Here is a 20,685-nt window from a genome sequence, read left to right on the forward strand (position 1 = left end):
GCATGTTCCATATGCATTGCTAAACTTCCCCATCCTGGCTGTAAGTGTGTGTATTTACGCAGTCCATGATTTTGTTGACAGTGTTTTCAAACACGTAATCTATGTCTGCATGTGAAATCCATGGATATAAAATTGTGAGACCACAAAGTATACTTGGAATTTATTAGACATGGCAAGAATGACAAGCCATGAAAAGTAAAATGTGCAGATTCATGTCATTTTGGTATGGATGTAGGATTTCTACCTTAGCCTAGCCGTGATCAGACCATAGACTATATAAAAGACGACTGGAGCCTCCATGACATCACCCGTAGGTTTCTGAAGAGCTGAATTGAAGCTCATTGGGCGGTTACTACGTTCGCCATCTTTGCAGCGTCACACGTGTCGTCTCTCTCGGAAATAACAAAAATGGGCAAAGAGGCAGCGCTGAGAGGGGGCTGTGAGCATGGGGGTGGATGACTGACATCTAGCAATCTCTGACCTGCCAGTAGCTAAGAGCTAACTGAACTAATCCAGAGCTAACAGAGGCTAATCTGCTGATGGAGGTAAGCGGGCTAAAGCTAAGTCACGATGTTAACCAGCTAAAAACTGTGGTTGTTCTACATTCCTCCTTCTTGCAGTGGGAGATTGGATACCTGTAAATATGCCAAATTTCGATAAGAAATTACTTCTTAACCAAGGAGTTCTAAAAAAAATTCACTCCCCAAACAGTTGTCATGAAGGTAAACATGACCTATTAAACCGAAAAGGGAATTTTGTACCACACTGTAAACACATTTATTTCTGCTGTGACGTTGATCTTTTAAATGGGAGTCTATGGGGATTTGTTCTATTTTGGAACCCCTAGTGGATGAGGGGGTAACTACAGTTGTTGTCACTTCCGCATCAGCTTCACTTTTAACCACCGGAGGTTGCTGCTTGGATCAGATACATTACCTTGAAAACTCCATAATACAGAAAGGGAAAAAACGTTGATAAATATGAGAGACGTAGAAGGTAAACTACCCTCCAGGACAAGTTTTGAGATATAGCAATTGTATAAAGATCTGTGGATTAAAACCGTCTCTCTTCATTCTACAACAAAGTATCTGTGGCTAAATGACCAGTAAGGAAACATGGAAAGGGTATGTAGTGTAAGCAAGCTGACAAATGGAGAGGGAAGCTACATGACACTTTGAAAAAGCCCTTTTCTAAAAGATATAGACCAACGGACCCATGAAACATTCACATTTTTATTTATTTACCACTGTTTATAAAGAAAAGAGCAGCACAACATGCTTTATACAACAACATCAACTACATATGGACAAAACTAAAATAAAAATAAGCCTGTACATATCCAAACATATACCACAACAAAAAAGTTTTAAAAATCCATTTATTATCTTACACACACCCATATAGGTAAAGCCCACAAAAGCACCCCCACCAACAAAACTACTATGCTACTAACCTAATACCCCCAAGACAAACCCTAGTCCCCAATATCAGGGATGACCAAGGCCTAAGTTTTGTCTGGAAAAAAGACAAAATAACAATAATACTCAAACTGTAGATGCGGCTTCACTTTTTCCAAGCTGTGACTAAGACATAGATAAACCAAAGTACTACAAGACTAAATTAAAGAGTACATTGTTCTCAATAAAATATGTCCATCAAAATATTGGTCATTTTGAATCTTCCTGTAAAATCATACAGAAAGCCTTTGTTTAGTATATTTACAGAAAATGCAAAAAGTCTGTATCAGATTACTCTTCAATGGATATCTGTAAAAAAAAATAAAAAATAAAAAAAAAATTTTAAATTTTTAAAAAAGATTTTTGGTGACTTGGAATTATCTGTTTATTTGATTAACACAAAGCTCAATGCAAAGTAAAATCACAACATCATAAAAGATGTTAAATAAATGTTTGTGCACATAGCAAATCTGTAGCTTTTTTATAAGCCTATCAGATTTCTCCCATGTGATACCCCCAAGTGTGACATTTGTGTGTATGTGTGTCAGTGGGTGTTAAACTGTTTATCTGAGGTTTCTGCTGGTCTCAGAAAAAAAACAGAAGACGTGTGGTAGAAAGCAGAGAGGGAAAGTGAGTCTCTCCTCCCCACGATTCCTCATGTGGCCCAACTTCCCTTTAAGCATCACAAACAAGCCTCTGGAGTGATGTCAAGGAGGGAGGGGTGATGGTGGGGGTGCTGAGCTAGGAGAGAATGCTGAGCGCAAACACAACAGCAACAGGAACCAACTTGAGCCATCTAAATTATTCAAGCACCAGATGGATACGTTTCCCCAGGAATTCACACTAAAACGCAGTCATTCAGCCTCCCTATGCGTTTAGCTGTCTATTCAGTGGACGGCGCCAGGAATCAAGATAGCTATCACTTTATCTAAACCGTTTCATGTCTGATTCATATCAACTTTGAAGAGTGAAAGCCCCTCGACACCATGATCTCACGTTTGTTCTATACCACAGACACAATGAAGGGGGAACATGTTCTTTTCCCTCTATCTTCAAAGATGTAGGCACTGTTATGACCTTGTCTGAAGGATATTATACAAATCAGAGTATCCTTAGAGACACGTGTCATGTGTATCACTGACTACACCTCAGCTGCTTGATGTGAGCTTGTCGGCAGCCCTAAGGTTCTGGGACTCAAAGAAAAGACAGTGATAAACAGTAAATCTAGAGCCGTGCTGTTCATCATCCACTTCCTTATTAACTCATATTATCTGCTCACGAAGTCCAGTTCTGTTTTACTTTTCATTTTGATGTTAATGCTTTAATGCAGTGTTGTTCAGGTCACATGTGCTGCATGTTTTAGCTGTGTCCCTACTCCAACACACCTGATTCAGATCAATGAACTCCCTCCCTATTTGCAAGCCTGTTAATGAGCCATTCATTTCATTCAGGTGTGTCAAAGTAGTTTTACCTGTAAAACATGCAGGCTAGTGGATACTTTATTGAGGATGTAATATTTAAAGTATTACTTTTTACCTAAATTATATAAAAGAAAAGCATTTATTTGTGAAAGCATCACCGTAACCATAATAGATGGATGTTCATAGATCCATGCCATAACTTCCAGGCAGACAGGTTTTTGTTATTGTGAAATTCTAACTTTTTCACAATGCACACTTGACCTCAAGGACACAGTCTGATTAAATCTACTGTGTAAAAATCTTACAAAAAAGACAGTCATCTTACCCAGTTCATAAAGCACTTATAAAAGACAGATTCAGCTGTGATATGACAGGAAAACATAAATATGTTTGTATTTTGTCTTTGGCTGCCACTATCAGTGGACAGCAGACTAATCAGAAATACCTTCCAGCTAATCTGCCCACACTATAATTACTATGTGACTTTACACAGCCCCCCCCCCCCCCCCCCCCCCCCCTCAGATGTTCCGATGTCAACAAATTCAGTTTTTAACACAAACTGTCCTGCTTCCTTTCATAGAAAGTAACTCTGTGTGCTGGGACAAGGAGGTTGGGATGACCTCAGTCCCTGGGGTGCTCCGCTGCAGTACTCATCCATTTGTGAACAAAGATGACGACTTTTAAAAGGACAAGACATCATTAAGAGAATAAGTAGCCTTTCCAGCAGTCTTTTTGCAACCCCCATCCCCTGGAAGTAATTTCGATGCCTTTATACAGAAGTGAAAGTGCTGAAGAGTGGGAGGGGCAGCAGTTTAATGGTCCAATAATGTCTCAGCCAAAGCACAGTAGTCCTCCTATGATTCTACAAAAAAGAAACACGCTGAGACTGACCAGTTTGATGATTTAAGAGGTAGTTAAGGAGGAGTGATTAAAAAAAGGATGCACTGCAAGTACTTACACTGAGTAAACTACAGCTCTGCATAAGGTGAAGCTACGCAGCAGTCAGTATGACTGCCTTACCTATACAAACGGATGAATTCTATCAAAATACCACATGTCAGCATGTGACATTGAAACTAGAGATGGTGGAATGACATTAAGGTAAGTGGCATATCTTCTACCATAGATATGTGGGGAAGAAAGGAAAAGGTCAATAAAAACAACTCAAGGACTGCAGTATCAAGCTGTAAAGGATGCCTTTGTCATCTGTCCTCATTTGTCTTTCTCCTTCCTCTCTTTCCTCCAAATCCACTCACCTTTCAGGTTACTGTCACTCACAAAGTGTGTCTCAGGCATCACAGCGTCCACCGTCATACGTTTATATGACCGGCAAATGAGTGCAAGTGCAACCATATTATAAAAATCTGCCAACACTTAGCTTTGACAGGAAAATGCCCCTAACAGTTTTGAAATTTGGATCAATAAGCTGGGTAAAATCTGTCTCATATGTGGTGAGGTTCTCCTAAATGTCACATAACCTACTGTATGAAAAAAGGCAAGACCTTCCCAACAAGTTTAAATAAACCCTGCAGGATAATGCTGGCTCTCCTGGGGGAACCAAAAGCTGATGGCTTTGAAACAGGAGGGAGGGTATTTTCAGCGGGGCTACCCAGCATGAGAGATCCTGTATGTCTCACAGCTGAGCTTGTTTTATTGAAAGGTTGTTTGAAAGGCCCTGAACCCAAGACATCAGTGGTCATGTTTGTTTGGCTTAAAGAGAAGCAGCATTCAAAAAGCTTCATTGAGAAGAGCACTGCAAGTAGTCAGAGCACACGAGGGAAAATGAGATGGGTTGGTGCCCATGGTAACTTGTAAATATATAAATATATATATTAATATGAAATTAATAAAATGGTCTCAATACAGCCTCAATTACAACCTGCCACAAATGTGCAGAGCGCAAGCCAAGCTTAACTGCACTGTGCAAAGAGGCGCCAAAAACCAGTGGTGTTATCAGGTAATGGAGTCAGTGCGAGAGAGAGGGCCTCTGTGAACTTGACACTCCCATTAAGCCCCGACTGGAAAGTGCAGTATTTGATCAGGAGATGGGAATTGAGCAAAAATGAACTGAAACCAGATCCCACATGACTTATTTTCCTGTTAACTCTCCGCTTTAGGTGTCACTCAGACTTAATAAAGCTTTCAGATTTTCATTTTATCACAGAAAATAGACTGGGCAAAAATAAAATCACTTGGTTTTGCCTTAATGGAGCAAAGTAATGGCGAGGTGAAACTGACACAACACATTTTGTCCATAGTAATACTATCAAAATGAAAGCATATTCACTTCTGGAGTTTTCCAGGAATCAATTCAAACTGAATATTGGCCTTTTTTCACTGACTTTATTTCATAATGGTTCCAACAAATACGGCACTCTGGCAATAGCCTGTCACCTGGGGTGATACCAACACAGCTATTTCACCCTATAGAGTTACAGTATTCTGCAGCCCACACTGAACCTCCTCCACCAACCTATAACTCTTATTTTATTTCTGCACTTTATACATTAGAGGTACATTACACCCATCCCAGCAGATAGGATGAGTCCACTTTTACACCCAGGTGTTACATTGCAAGGTTAGGTCATTTGGATGGCTATGACCTTTGATGGCTCCATCTTCAATGAAAATTATCTGGTGATCTCCACATTGACATGCACACTGATGCCCTTGCACTGCACATTCACACTATGTGGGAATAGCAGCAATTCACTTGGGAGACATTAAGGTAATATTCATTTGAGAATTGCGCATTTTAATTAGAATGTATTGCCACTTTTTCTGTCTGAAGTGTGGTGGACTTTGCATGGTTTCACAAGAAGCCGTTTCTGTTTCGCTGCATCTTTTCAGAGGTTACGACCAGCATGTTTATCATTCTCGTCTTCTTTACATAATACTTTGCCTTTAAAGAAGTAATTGCACAAAGAAAAGTGAAAGGCAAAATCCAACACTGAGTCCCAAGTGTTCTGGTATGCAATTAATTATTCTGAGGAAGACAGATGTTAAATTGTGTATGCCCATCAGCGCTAAGACTTTCTGAAGATTTATCATTCATGTAAATCATGAATAAAATATTTCCTTGTTGTGAGAAAAAGCTACAGCTGTTTGGTGCATCATTTACACCCAACTGCAAGAAAATATGCACACAAATCTGACCTAATAATGACTGCTTTCCACACAAAGTGAACATGTGAAACAAAGATGATGGGTGGACAATATTTAACTGCAAACAATAATTTCACAGAGACTAAAATTGTTCAATGTTGCTTGAAAAAAATAAGACAAACCGTGAAATTTCATGCATGAAATCATCTGAATTAACTTTATCCTAAGTATAGGGAGCACATGTGTACTTAAATGATTCCTGAATGGATGACTAAACAAGTACAGCGAGTGTGATATGTTATGGGGATCACAGAGGAGGCAGCGGTGGTGTTGGAGGTTGAGCCACCAGGACTGTAGCGTCTCCAGTCGCCCCTGGCGACCATCACGTTGCCATGCTCCGGAACAGACAGGCCTGCTCGCACAACAGATGGAACTAATGATGCGAAACAAAAGAGATCATTTCACCGTGGTCCTCCAGGAAGCCACAAAGAGAGGCTTGGAAGTTTGAATGACGGGATCAGGGGACTTGCATGGGGTTAGATATGGATAGCCTTTTTTTTTTCCCTTTTTTTTTTTTAATTTCAGGAAGTGCTTCACTGAATAGGAAAAAGGTCTTTGATGTTTCCTACAGAAAGCCAGCTATATAAAAAGGCAACAATAAACAAAACACATCAAATAATGAAATCAGCTCGAAAGCTCCAGAAAGGATCCACAACACAAGGATCGAGTATTTTATGTACTTTGAGGTCTGTAATAAATAACTAAATGAGCATTAGATCATTTGATGAATAATTGTTAAGGTGAGAAGAAACATTGTCAAACTATAAAAATCACTTTTGACACCTGTGTTCATATTTAGTTGTTAGTTGTCGTCAAACATGTTCATTTTATTATGCAGAATGATTAAAGGAACAAAAATCATTTCAAAGCTGAAGTTAAAGTCAAACAATAACATAACATCTTAACAGTCTGGTTTGCAAGGGTTTTTTTTTCCTCGTAGACAGTTGGAAAACATTTGTTAACAAACCGCTGTGTCCTGCATAGACAAAAACAAATCAAATTTGAGCTGAGGACATTTGCATATCCTGAGGGACAGGATTAGATTTAGAGGTCATCTCCTACGAGCTAGTCTACAGCAGACACCAACGTAATGTTTCCCTGTCAAGTACTTTCCACCGAAGCCGGTGTGAGCCCAGCCTCCGAGTCAGACAGTCAGAGAGCGAGCACGGCTCTCTACATGCAGTTTGTGAACTGAGAGAAGTCAAACACCTTGGGATGGGATTTAACCAGGATGGAGTGGAGTGCGGCCTGATGCATACGCATCCACTCACGGAGGGGATCACTGGGAAAAGTTCAGCGCCGACACTGACACAAACAGCAGAGCAAGGCCTGTATTAGAGTCAGGTTAGCAAAGATAACACTATCAGCCTGATCCCCATGGGCACCAAATGCCGGGCCTTGCTGGCAAATAAAGCTACAGTGTCTTGACTCCTTGGCACATTAGCTCTGATTACAATGACCTTCATTATATCAGCTACCCTTATTACAACACGTAGAAGGCGTCTCTCCCCTGGGCAAAGCACAGTGGGGGAAAGAGTACCGGAAAGCGGTGAGATTCACTTCTTAAGGCTGAGTTATGAAAAACAAAACATGGACCTTTTGCAATGCAATGTACAATTACCACCTGTGAAAACACTCATCTTTACTGCAACTGCTGGGTCATTTCATTCAAAAAGAGTTTAGGGATGTATTATTAAACTTATATTTAAGTATATTGCATTTGAATTTGAAGATAGGTTCAGAGTTTTTTTAACAAGACCATGCATTCATAGCCTCACAAAGTAAAGTTATCTCCATGCTGGGTCAGCGCTACTAAATGGTCCGGCTGGTTTCTTCTTTTTTTTTTTTTTTAACTCAAACTGAGGATCTGAGCTGGCCTGTCTCTTTGAATTATGCACATCTTTACTAAATTTAAGCATTTTCAGTATGTATGCTGCATGAGGTAACATCATGGAATTGGTCAACAGGGTGAAACTATTTGGTTAAAAACTAAACTCCTGCAAAAGTCAAGAGAACAGCAAAACTATAAATATAATTATGCTCCATTGCTCCCATTGCAAGTGTTGTCAGTGACTGACCAGTCAACAAGTGCTCCTTTAGCCACAGACATGTGGCTTGGAGCTTGGCAAAACTGATTATAAGGTGATTGTGATCTTTTATTTGGCAAGAATCTGGCTTCCATGAATGGTAGGTTGTTTATATAAAATAACTATAGAACTGAAATAGTTATTTAGAATTAAATACATTGAATATAATGAAACCAAAAACTCAAAATTTACATACAGCATTCTACAGGAAATAATTCAAAGGTGCTTTTTTATTTCTAAATAACACGCTTGACTCTTCAAGCGTTTCCCATTCCAAGTCCTATGCATGAAGCCAAGCCCTGTTTAATATGTAACAATGTTGTTAACCTCAATTTCCTGCCGAGGCTGCCCCTCCACAGGCTGCATTGTTAGCTTGAGCAAGCTCTTGGCAAGCATTATCGCTGTGGTGGTGACTCTCATTCAGGCTGACCACCCTGCAGACACAGGGTTTCTCTCCCACAGCCCTGCTCATCCCTCCTTCAAGCCCCTGCGGTGCATCTCACCCTCCCTCTTTGCTGGCAGGTGACTCAGAATAACAGATGTTGGCCTAACAGAGCCGCTTCATTGCATTCACTTAGCGCTGCCAAAACACCCAACACGAGATGAGCCAAACTGCGGGGGTTCTGAGGACCATCCCTTCAGTCAGCAGGAGGGAATGGTGTTTGTTTTTGTGCTGAGGTACAGAGCAAAGAGGGGGGGGAGGCGGGCAGTAAATCAGCTTGTTTTGGATTAGGAACAAATCAACAGATTTTAAGAATCACGAGATGTGTCTCCAAACTCAATTGAAAACATGAACACCTGTAGGATCAGGATACCAAACAGTGTGAGACACACACACACACACACACACACACACACACACATAGTACCGCTCTCAGCTGCTCATTCACATATTTATCAGAGTATAATTCCTGAGGAATAATAGAGGATACAAAAGTGATATAGCCAAGAGTGCACTTAACAGAATCAGAGTTTAAGCCATGTTGATCCCCTATGACAGAATGTTAAAAAAAAAAAAAAAAAAAAAAAAGGCAAATAAAATTGTAACTTAATTATAGATTTATAATGAGCCACTGCACCACTGCCAAAAACAAGTCCCATACCAAGGAAAACAGGCACCTGCTGAATGCTCTCTGCTCATGGGTTTTCATAGCTTAATTAATCTATGCCTTGGGGTATCATGACTCGTACGTGCTGCTTGCGTGGATGTTTGAGACAATTAAGTTGCTCCAAGAAGCAGAGGTGCAACTTCAACATGGAGCAGAGACATCAATACCACACATCGTATCACACATTTTGTGTTTCGTGAAAGTCAATTATCCAATTATTTCTCGCTGAAGAAAACAAAGAATTAATAACAAATGTGTGAAATGCTCTTTTATGCAATTCAATGAAATTGTGTGGGGTGATCAGACAGAAAGGAAATCCAGTTTAAAGTGTGTTTTCTGCTCTTTCAATCAGTATGTGAAAATGATACAAAAAACATTAATGTAAGGCTCACCTTCCTGTTGAGAAATTGGTGATAAAGCTGAATCCACCGCAGTGTTATTGCCTCTGGCTGCTGTTCACTCTGCTGCTACCTGATTCCTGTAAATAAACATAAAATACATGTTTACTGTAACATCCAGTTTCTTAGAAATGAGAGGTGCAAAGAATTTGACCACATCGTACCAAGGATGCAATAACTAATATCACTGACATCAGTTTGAATGTAAAAGTACAAGTCTTCAAAGTAGCCACACAAAGCAAAGCAAAACCAGTGAATCCACTGGAATAATGAGCATGTGGCAGACAATTTTATAGCAAGCGTATAATATTTATTTCATTTTATCTGTAGCTAAAAATCAAACCTCAGTGTCAGTGTTCAACTAAATAAAACACTTTTGATCCAACTGTGGTATTTTTTCTGTTAGTAAGACTAGATTTGATATAAATTCATATTTTCTTGCTGCTGGTTAAGTCACAGAGGCAAACAGAAAGATGTGGTGGTATTATGAAAAAAAATAAATAAATAAACTGCTGATGCAAAGTGACTTATAATCCAATGTTTGTGTTTAATCAAAAATCTAAATGAATGGATTCACGATTTACTGATGTGAGATGTGTGTAAGAACAAAATAATTGGTGGCAAAAATGAAAAAGGACAAAAGTAGAAAATTCTCTAGAACTCTAATTACCATTCTGAATGAGCCCGATAACTAAAGAGAAAAGGTATTTAATGCAATAATTATTACTATTGCTAATTACATTTCCAATTATGACACTAATGAAAACAGCTTAATTATCAGCACACTGGATAGATTTTTTTTATCCAGTTTTGCCTGCTACCATTTGTGATGTGGTTGTATCAAGGGCAACTCCTCCAACCAAAAACACAAAGAAAAAAAGTTGTAGAAGATCTCATTAGAATAGCTTCTTAAACTGTAATAAGATATTGATCATTTTAATTAAATTTGCAGTAATTAATGAAAATGGCTGTGCCTTTTGCACAGTCTTAAACTTTTTCTGTCAACATCAAAACTTTTAACAGGTATCAAAACCTGGGAATTCGCTTTTTTAAATCAAAGCTATAAATCTGGACGGCGGCCTGAAAATGCTTCAGGAAACAAAACTGAAATGTTTTTTTGTTTTTTTTGTTTTTTTAAAAATCATCCTAAGATACTTGTATTTTTTTTTTTTTTGATAACATTTATAAAAAGATTATAGAAGATACTTGGAGTATCTTCCAAGTACACAGGAAGTCAGATTTTTTTTCACATTTCAATACTGTTCATTTGAATTTATTTTTTCAGATATATTTATGTGTGAAGTATTATACATGTACAAGTTTTTGTGTCAACACCTAAGTGTTTTCCAGTGTACATTAAAAGGCTAAAAGATGTTTTAAAAGTCTAAAAAGTACCACATTTGAAGTAGCTTGTCCATATGCAGCTGTATTACTCATGTATGTATTTCTCACATTCTCTAAGGGTGTAGCTCCAACTTTTAGCAGAGTGGAAGTGTTGCAGAGGACCGCATCCGAGTGCCAAGTAAAGGCACAAAGGATTACTGTCATATCTTCCACATGGCTGCTTCCTAATCCAACCATCTGAGGTAAACACAGGACCAGGTGAGGCAACACGCCTGTCTGAGACACCTCTGGAACGCAGAGGGATCTCCTTCTCAACGCCCACAGGACGGCCATTTCCGACCAGTGAGAAACCTACTTACTGCAGCATCTAGTAGCAATGGGCCGTATCTGTTTTCTGGTCTGCGTCAGATTTACTAAACAAAACACTAAAGCTCATTAAAACATATTTCTGAGAAGGCAAGCTCGTTACAGGCCACATGATGTGTTTCTGCTTTACCAGAGGGAGCAAACAGAATGATTAGGTGTCTGTTTTTAAATAGCTTTCCCCTCATTCTACACAAAAAGAAATATTAGAAAAATACAAACAAATGTTAAAAGCCATGTAAATACTTTGTTTAAACTTGTCTTGCATTAAACATTGTCATTTCTAAGATCAGAATTTAAATATCTGGTTCAATGCTTCATTTTTTGAATGTGTTCTGAAAGTGAACAATAAAATGATATACTTGTACTCCTGTAGGGGTCTGTGTGTGTGTGTGTGTGTGTGTGTGTGTGTGTGTGTGTGTGTGTGTGTGTGTGTGTGTGTGTGTGTGTGTGTGTGTGTTTGTCATTCCCAAAAAATGCTGCCAATTCTTAGTTTCAAAGTCTCTCCCTCTTCAGATTAATGACAAGAGGAGGAGCAAAACAACAAAATAAACAGACTGAAACATTCACTTTTTTATCTAGAACATTATGTAAAAACAGGTTTTGATTTGTTATGGCACGACTGTTTTTCAGTACATTTTTCACACGACCTCATTATTTAAAAAAAAAATGTACACACCCATGAAACAGGCACTTGAAGTTTGAAAAAAACGAACAAAAAGCCGCAGGAAGACAGGTATTTCACAAGGAAATGGATGGTATACTCTTTCTGTTGACACGCTATTATTTGCAGACATTTATTTGAGAAATCACTTATTAGAAACATTGTGTGAAGTATTTATATACATTTACACACGGCCTGAACATTTACAAAATCTTTAATGATTGTAAAATAAGTAAATAAAAGGGATTATTTTGCAAAAAAAAAGAAACAAACATAGTTTTTACATATGTAATCAGTTTGTTATGTTTTCTATGTGCACGCCTGTTTAACTGCCGTTTTTGTGCTGTGAACATTTTCTTTACTATCTTCATAAAACAATGTTCAAATAGCACAAAGGTATGCCAAAAGAACACAGTATTACTATAAACACAGCCAAGAGCCAAGCCACTTGTGAAAACCTTGTCAGAACACGTGAATGAAGGAAGGTCCTGAAAAAGATGCATATTTTGATTTTAGTGATAAAATTGCAATCAGGGGATGACGTGTTAACTGTTGAGTGACTGGTCGGCCTAGAAAAGCTCTTCTCAGGAGAGTTTTCACAGTTTCAATAAAGACTAATTCTTTTACTGTCAGAAATGAACAAACACAGAATCTTGATGTTTTCTTTCATTGATACACTTTGCTTGTTCAGACAGTTTATGTGTTTGACACACAGCCTTCACTGTCTCTAAGTAAGCAAAATGACACTTAAGTTGTCGATAAATTTATTCATAAAAACTGAGTCTGACTTTGGTGGAAAATACAAGGTTCTGAGCACTTTGCAAAGCTTCTTTTATTTATAAGAAGACAAAAAAATTAACCTGAATGGTGAGATTTTCTGAGGTTATGTTACCATCAGTTGTTACCCTTGGGCATAAGAATAGAAGAATAGATGGTTAAAAAAAATACACACACCTTTGTCACGCAATCTAACTTGAACAAAAAGCCATTTAAGTTTATCACTGCACTTCCTGTAAATGTAATATGTGGCAGGCCCACCCACCCTGAAGACTGCTGACAGAAAAACAGCAAGCTTTTAAAAAGATTCCTTACCGTGAATTACTTTCCACATCATAATAAAAACATTAAAGGGTCCTGTTTTGCTTTGATTATACACAGTGAATGTAGACACCTCTATAACCCACTACAGGGTAGTACGGGTGAGAAAGGGATCATTTTTCATTTTCTTTCAATCCAGGTGAAATCTTAAAGAAGAGCAGATTATGTCTAATTTAGATATTTGTTAGGTTGTTTTACTCAGACTGCAATTTAAGCAGTGTTCACTTCAGGTTATTCACACCACTGTGGTGAAATTCTACTGACTCGCTATGAAGGTGCTTCAGACTCAGTCAGTGGAAGAAACTAGCAAGTCCCATTCCACTGATTCATCACTATAATACATAAAAACAAAACTTAAGGTTAAAAACATTCTTTTCTGTGCAAACAATACAACTCTGTTGCTTCCAGCTATTTTAACACATCCTGTTTATGCACTTAAACTCACAAAGACCTTTAAAGAGATTTTGATTTGTAAAATTAGTTCAGTTGCTCTCTGACACGTTGGTAACTATATAACACATTCAGTCTCCCTGACATATTAAAGGACAGCTAAGGCCTCAGTTTCCTGTAAAATGCAAAGTATTTTTTCTCACTAAATACTTTACTTTCATTGTAGTCCAGCAGGTTTTCCATGTATTCTTGCTCCAACACAGCTGACTCAAATGAATGAGTCATTGTGCAGAACCTGATAGGCTGTAGATTCATTTCGTTTGATTCAGGTGTGTTGAAGCAGGAATATAAGCAAACTCTGTTGGATTGTGGACCTTGTAGGGTCAACTGAAGTATCACTTATACTAATACCTTTCTTCTTTTGTAGCATTTTTCACTCTACTCATTGTACTGAGATTAAAAGAATTGTGTATTTCAGCATTTATTGAAAAATTACTTACTGTCAGTGCTCATATAAGATTTACAAATAAATCCTTCTATTTTTCACTTCTGTTACTTAACATCTTTGTTTACTCTAAGAAAACTAAAAGTTTACCACTGTTGCTGCTTTAAACTGTTTTAAAAAATTCTAAGATAGTTATTTTGTTGCTGGGATAGGGTTGGACAGTTTTTAGGTGGTATTACTTTAACTCCATCCAGGAATCTGCCCAGTTTAGAAATTATATTAATTGTTTTTCACAATAAAACTGTCTCGAACTGTTACCAGTGAGTGACTGCATCACTTTTATTTAATAGTTGCTGGAAAAGATATTGTGTTAGAAGCAAAATTTTCTTCTCAACATTTCAAACAATTTTAGTGCAAAATCTTGATGCTATTTCAAAGTTACAAGTTGGGCCACTCATTCCTTCCCACTGTTGCCAGTGTGCTTGCTCAGGATGGGAGATTGAGTTGGACCCTCCACTCAATCTGTTGGTTTCCTTATATAGACTATTATGAATTGGCTTTCATTATGTTTTCTTCTCTGTCTGTAAAGCGTTTTGAGATGGCATTGCCGTGATTTGACGCTATATAAATAAAATTGAATTGAATTGAATTGAATTGAATTGAATTGAATTGAATTGAATTGAATTGAATTGAATTGTACAGAAATCTGAGATCTTCCACATATGATGTTTATGAACAGTTCAAAATGAGAAAACTTCTACTCCATCCTTATGACAAAAAATATTGTCTGAAGTTGCTAAACAAACATATGGCATATTCTGTGAAACAATTCCAAGGTAAAAAAGCGCTTTTCATTCAGACTGTTTCATTCGTCTCCTGCATCAGTTGTGTAAATAATTTGGTCCGTCTTCAAGTGGCTTAGCTATTCATCACTTGACGCATAAAATGGAGCAATGCTGCCGGGAGTCACGAAAGCAGTATTGACTTGTATAACTGACATGCAAACGGGGAAAGGAAAAAACCTGGGAAGAAGGGGAAGCCATGAAATATAAAGCACCCAAAGAAGATGAAGAAGAAGTTGGTGAGAACAGCAAAAAGATTGGGGTTTTATTGTTCTACTTTTTCTGATGTTTTCGGATGGTTGCAAACAACTTTACACTGGTAAAGCTACCATCTGGCAACAAAACGTACTCTGAACTCTGAACTCAGCACTGCCTACTAGTACATGATTTAACACGTATGGCAATGTAAAAGACATGGAAGTATGAAGGTGGCAATGTATGTAAGGGAGCATTAATGGGTCTTAATTCAAATGTAGATTAAAACAAGATCAGCTCATAATGAAGCAAAGAGACATGCAGACAACAAAAACGTAAGGTTAAACATTGAATTTTTAGTTGGGATTTAAAGATGGCTGGGATTGTGGTATCTTAGATGAGAGACTTCCACTGGGTTGGGCGGGGGATTTCAAACAATTCTTTTTTTTCTTTGGCACGGGGGTCCAAACCTCACCTCTCCAACACGTTTTATGATAATTGGCTGTTTAATTTGTGGAGTCCTGCAATAAAACAGACAAACAAACAGGAAATCCCACTCAAATAAATACTGCAAGGACGAGTAAAACAACAATGTCCCCTAATACACTACAGAACTATACAATAGGAAGTCATCCTTTTTTTCTGTTTTGTTGCATTCATTATATGTATATCTCTAGGGGTCTGTAGCTGGCCAACTGTGTATGATTTGTAGTGGAATAATATATAAAAACATTTAAGATATTCCATCAAGTGCTGAACAGCCAATCAACTGATTGAGCTTGGATTGGTATGACTGTTGAGTCTTGGCAATTTAAAGAGACTGTGCGAGTCTAGCATGTGTACAAAGAATGGACATGTTGATTATGTATGCTAGGAGTGGTACAGACTTTTATTGGAAAATTTACACCCGTGCAGTGATTTATATAAATCAGTAGTGCCCACAAAGCAGTAAAACTCTAATTGTTTCTTCCATTTTGAAAGTCTAGCGTCCATTAAGGATGCAGTGAGTAATAAAAAGGACTTTTAATCAATCCTCTCTTGTTGATGAGCTGATGTGTGAAAGGATTATCCTACCTGACAGTGCTACCATATGTTGATTTCTTTTTGTAATAGTCAACAAAGACAGAGGGAGCTTATGTCATTGTAGTTTAGGTGAATGCCTTTACAACATAACTCAAATAAAGCACTCTGTATATAGAGTACAATTTATCTGAATTGGCTCTGCTTCCTCATATGACTTAATACTTTTTGCGATAGTTCACTTTTTCATAGAGTCACTGAAAAGTACTCAGCGATCCAGAAGTTTGACATGAGCCAAACAACAATAAATATGCCAAATGAATGAAACATATCTAATATTTTTAATACAAAAACCTCGAACGATGAAATGAAACTGTCTTAAGGCAAGTGCAGTAGTCTCTATGAGTCCGCTGTGACCCTGTCTCCCACAGATTAGACTGGCCGACCCTTTTTCGACCGGCTGGCATGGTCACAGTAAATCCTGGAGACTGCTCATGCTAGGGACCTTGGGTAATTAATAAAATCCCCATTACATGCCTTGTGCCCGTTGTTTGCTATTTCAACACCCCATTTGTGCCACGATTACAGTCATTATCAGTCACCGCCATTAATTCTCTACCCAAAGCTAGAACTGCATACTAATAAATTGGGCTCTAAAATTTTTTTACCTTTCAAGGAGTTGGTGTTGGAACAGGGCCAGGAAGTGCCACTCCAGATTAGGAGTCATCTGGTGACTCGAAAGGAGCCCTTTGAATAGAAGACTGCTGCATCTTTGGAGATAGTTCAAATTTCCCCTTTGATTATTTTCCTTTCCCCTCCAAAATGAATCTTTATTAAGCTTAAATCCTGAATAAAATGAAATTAGCAGACTGCAAAATATTGCTTTCTTTTCTGACTCTATTCCCCTGTGCATGCATGCAAATTATAATGCTTATTTATGTAAATGAGGTGTCGTCTTTAATTAGTTTTGCTTGAGGGCATTAAAATACATGTATTCTTTCCCCAAAAATGATTTGTTTTGTTGCTCTGTTCAGTTTAAGTTCAAAATGAATGATTATGCCAACTAAAAAGGTTTATTAATTCTCTGGTTTTCCTTTTTTTTTTCTTCATCACCTCTTTCAGAGAATTAGCGTCCCCACCCACTTCCTGGGAAGAGTGTATTCTCCGTGAAATCAAAAGCCTCTTCAGGCAGTACTCTGAGCACTACTCTGACAAGCACTTGTTAAAGATCCCAGGTTGAAACCGCAAGGAACAAACACACTTCCACTTCCATCAAATCTGAAAGCTATGTTCTTGAGCGATTCTCTCATACCTGTGAGTTTTGGTGAATGACACACTATCTAAATCGAGATTAGGTTATTTGTTGCGTTGAACATTTGTATAGAGCATATACGAACATTGCGGGCCAATCGTGTTGATTGGCTTTGCATTTTGTTCATGCATCACAGACATTCATGCTCAACATAAGCAGTCTTTGTGTTAACAGGTGTAATATCAATCAGTTAGTACCAATACAAATCCCAACATCCTGACTGGTACTGTGGTTTAACTTAAACCTGGAGTATGATCACTAAATAGATGTTCCTGCTGATTTGGGCCTTATTTTAATATTTGTTTAAAAGGATCTGCAGTGTGAACATAAATCCTAGGTTATGCACTGTTTTTATGCATTTACTGGTGATTTACAATCTCTTGTGGAGTGCCTATTGAACAGAAAACGGCTTTATGTCATTGTAGAAGGTGTTGGGTCAACTTCGGTTAGAAGCAGTCACTGACTGTGTCAAGCAGTATTTCACACCACTTCAGGTTGAAAGTGACCAACTGCGGCTCTGGTTATTGTTCAATATCCTATCAGTATTCTGCATCCTTTCAGCTGCTCAGATGAGCTGAAATGGCAAGTTAAGATGTCCCCTCCCCAGCCTGCATGTATGATTTATGGAAAGGAAGCTAAAACCATTACAGCATTTTTATTATTATTGTTCTTTCAAGGCTAATGCAACAATAGATTTTTGCATGATTGATGTGTTATACTAAACATTAGAGGATTACATTAACTTTGCATAGAACAGCTAAATGACATGAGATTACTTATTGTTATTTTTCCTCCACCTGATCATACAGCAAACATCGCACTTATATAGTATTTCTTGGCACTTATTGATTATGGGATGCATAGTGTGCACACACTGGATAGAAAAAGTCCACCGACACAGCTTCAAATGTGCTGTTTAGTGAGGACATGAACTGTTCTCTCTTGTTCTAGAAAACTTTTTGAATGGCAGCGCTTCAGAGATTAAACTAAGTGACTTTGATAGCCTCTCATCTGCCCCCTTCATTCTGCAAATTATTAAAACCCAGGGCTCTTGTGGGAGGGAATATGGCAGCAATATGCTGATACTTCAATCATCTGGGAGGAAATTCCACATGTAATAAGGAGGAATCGCGTATACTATATAGTGCAGTCATGGCTTCTCTTTTAATGGCATGTGTGATAGAAAAACTCTACAGACCACATCAAACTTCCCAAAGTATTCCTCACACATTAAGCACATGTCTGAAGACTCAGCCCTGACCATGTGTTGTTTCCTCATGTCCTTATTTACTGCTGCAGTGCTTTTATCAGTATTTGCTGAGTTGTTGCTCTACTTGAAAAGATGCTTAATGACTTTAAATCAGAACATTCACTCCATTACTTACAACAGTTTTGTTTTTCTTTCCCAGAACTTCCAACGCAATCTGCTTGTCTGGTGAAAACTTTTCCATTTCCTTCATTACAGCCTGTTTCTTAACATTTACTTATTAAAAAAGTAATTATTAATATTAACAAAACTCACTGATCAAACAGGAGTATATGCCTCCTAACTATCCTATTTCTCATCTCAAGCTCTATTAATGTGTTTATACACTCTTCGGAGGCTTTTTTTACGGGCATTTGTCTTGTGTTTTCCTGTCCAGGCAATGCAACCAATGATGGGCATCCAGCCAACTGATTCTTCCTCCAAAGTGCTAATTTGTGCCACTCTGGGATACACGACGCTATAATTACCTGAAAACGTAAACTGGAAGCTATGCCTGACAAAGACAAGAAACTGTAATAAAAATGAGCTTTTGATTCTCAGTCCTGGTGAGTCTTATAAGACACATTAATAGCTTGTTTAAAGGCTATGGCAGTTTTCCATTTGTCTTGTGGAAAAATCTTGGGCAAAACACCTGGCGTACTAAGTGCCTGCAGTCTGAACACTGAAAAGCAGCTAGCAGTCATAGCACTCTTCTATAAAACATTGTCACTTTTAAAAGATTTTCTATTAGCTTTGCACTGCTGCTTTGTAATAGTCTTCTCATTTTCTTGATTTCCATAATGTGGAAAGTTAATGAACAACCAAAGTCAGATTTTAAACAATAAAATAGCCATCTGTTTAAAGCCATATCATTCAAATCAACCAATTCTCACTCTATTTCTTTTTCAATACTCCTTTTAAGCATAAACATTGATGATTATTTTGTGCCAGTAGTCCATATATTTAAGTTAGCCTTTTAGAAATCTTACAATTGTTTATTGCAAATGCAGGGGAGTGACATTTGTCTAAAACAGTACATTTATAAGTAGTGTGGTTTATAGGGAAAAGTTCAGGAGACGACTTTACAAGTCACCACTTCAGGCAACAAATTGGGGGAATTAGTCCTCTAAAGTTTAGAAAGGAAATTAACTTTTTAAAATATACTCATAAAAGTAAAGTGCAAGTAAAACCAAAACGAATGTTCCTCTGACAGTTACGCATCTCCACCTGCAGCGTCTTACGAAGGCACTCAGGCAGTTGTTCTGTACTTTTTTTTTTTGTTTGTTTTGTTTTGTTTTGGGTTTTTTTTTTTTTGGTTTTTTGGGGGGACTTGAGGAACAAGTTTTTGCTATAAGGAACAGAATGTTGTGTCTTTCATGTGTTGGAATCCATATCTTATTATGAATGCAAAAATACCAGACCGCCTTTACTGTAAAAGCCTGTGGGTGAGGCTGCATTTCTCTGAAAACAAGATTTTTTTTTTTTTTTTTTTCAATGACGCAAAAGACCAAGGACATATTTTTGTACGTCTTCTGTGCCTTTTTAAGCCAGACACCATGAATGGAATGTTCATTCTGATGCCTCTGAAAACACAGTGTTTTACTTTTACATCTCTGGTAGACAGAGTTTTTCGTCTGCCAAGCTTGTATGGGCAAACCCATTGTCCAAATTACATGTTAAATATCTACTGTGAACACATCCTTGTGAACTTATATCAAATTTCAAACGACATAAGGCACTTCTTACCTTTTTTTTAGGCTTCAGTATTCACAGTAACTGAACAAACATGTACACTTGTTGACTAACCATCGTAAACAAATTCCATAGTAGAAACATACGGATATATGGAATTTATAATTATAAATTTATTTATACATTTTGGGCTTACTGAGTCACAAGTAAAAACATCACAGCAACAAGAACAGATAAAGCAAAACTTTTTGAAAAAACTGGTGCTGCAGCTTCACTCTTCACTCCCAGTTTGAGAAACAGACAATTTATAAGCAGAAAAATAAAACACCACAAAACTGGGCAGACAAGTCGAACTACTGCTTACTGTAAAAAGATGTAATTAGTTTAATAAGCGTTTCAGCCAACAACAGACTGTACATACCAGTCACAGATCACCA

The 20,685-nt window shown here is 37.8% G+C and overlaps 1 protein-coding gene across 1 annotated transcript in view; it reads right to left on the minus strand.

Annotated features, from left to right (window-relative positions):
* Positions 1–20,685, minus strand: part of casz1 (castor zinc finger 1) — a 175,004-nt gene that overhangs the window by 133,111 nt on the left and 21,208 nt on the right. The window contains exon 3 of the mRNA XM_079239669.1: positions 9,632–9,717. The gene's annotated coding sequence lies outside the window, so the exon portion shown is untranslated. The remainder of the gene's footprint in view (positions 1–9,631; positions 9,718–20,685) is intronic.

This window comes from Telmatherina bonti, assembly GCF_933228915.1.
Source record: "Telmatherina bonti genome assembly, chromosome: 4".
Classification (NCBI taxonomy): Eukaryota; Metazoa; Chordata; class Actinopteri; order Atheriniformes; family Telmatherinidae; genus Telmatherina; species Telmatherina bonti.